The following is an 859-nucleotide window of genomic DNA, read 5'->3' as shown; positions in this document are numbered from 1 at the left end:
GATTATAATGGAACAAATGGTGCTATGAGTCTGCTTGCTTAATTATTATTATAATTAAACAATACTTATAAACAATAACTAGTAAAACAGATGTAAAACAGAACAAGGGGAGCGTGTTGCTCTACAGAGGAGGCGGCTAGAAGCTGCACATATTGGCGCACAGGCACCGGCTCTAATGCAGAGTCTATCCACAACCTGGAGGAGCAACTGTACACGAGTTTATTAAATAAAGAGTATAATGTTTAGTCAATACTGCTAGTATAACAATAATACAGTGGGTACGGAAAGTATTCAGACCCCTTTAAATTTTTCACTCTTTGTTTCATTGCAGCCATTTTCCAAAAATCAAAAAAGTTCATTTTATTTCTCAGTAATGTACACTCAGCACCCCATCTTGACAGAAAAAAACAGAAATGTAGAAATTTTTGCAAATTTATTAAAAAAGAAAAACTGAAATATCACATGGTCATAAGTATTCAGATCCTTTGCTCAGTATTTAGTAGAAGCACCCTTTTGATCTAATACAGCCATGAGTCGTTTTGGGAAAGATGCAACAAGTTTTTCACATCTGGATTTGGGTATCCTCTGCCATTCCTCCTTGCAGATCCTCTCCAGTTCTGTCAGGTTGGATGGTAAACGTTGGTGGACAGCCATTTTCAGGTCTCTCCAGAGATGCTCAATTGGGTTTAAGTCAGGGCTCTGGCTGGGCCATTCAAGAACAGCCACGGAGTTGTTGTGAAGCCACTCCTTCGTTATTTTAACGGTGTGCTTAGGGTCATTGACTTGTTGGAAGGTAAACCTTCGGCCCAGTCTGAGGTCCAGAGCACTCTGGAAAAGGTTTTCGTCCAGGATATCCCTG

At 39.9% G+C, this 859-nt stretch overlaps 2 protein-coding genes across 3 annotated transcripts in view; one reads left to right on the top strand and one right to left on the bottom strand.

Moving 5' to 3' along the window:
* Positions 1-859, top strand: part of LOC123974651 (peptidase inhibitor 16-like) — a 49516-nt gene that overhangs the window by 15008 nt on the left and 33649 nt on the right. The window lies entirely within an intron of this gene.
* LOC123974652 (protein NDRG3-like) overlaps positions 1-859 on the bottom strand; it is a 165252-nt gene that overhangs the window by 148696 nt on the left and 15697 nt on the right. The gene's annotated exons all lie outside the window — the stretch shown is intronic.

The sequence above is a fragment of the Micropterus dolomieu genome, linkage group LG08 (assembly GCF_021292245.1).
Source record: "Micropterus dolomieu isolate WLL.071019.BEF.003 ecotype Adirondacks linkage group LG08, ASM2129224v1, whole genome shotgun sequence".
Lineage (NCBI taxonomy): Eukaryota > Metazoa > Chordata > Actinopteri > Centrarchiformes > Centrarchidae > Micropterus > Micropterus dolomieu.
Note: the sequence above shows the minus strand (reverse complement) of the source record. Positions and strands in the feature narration are given on the sequence as shown.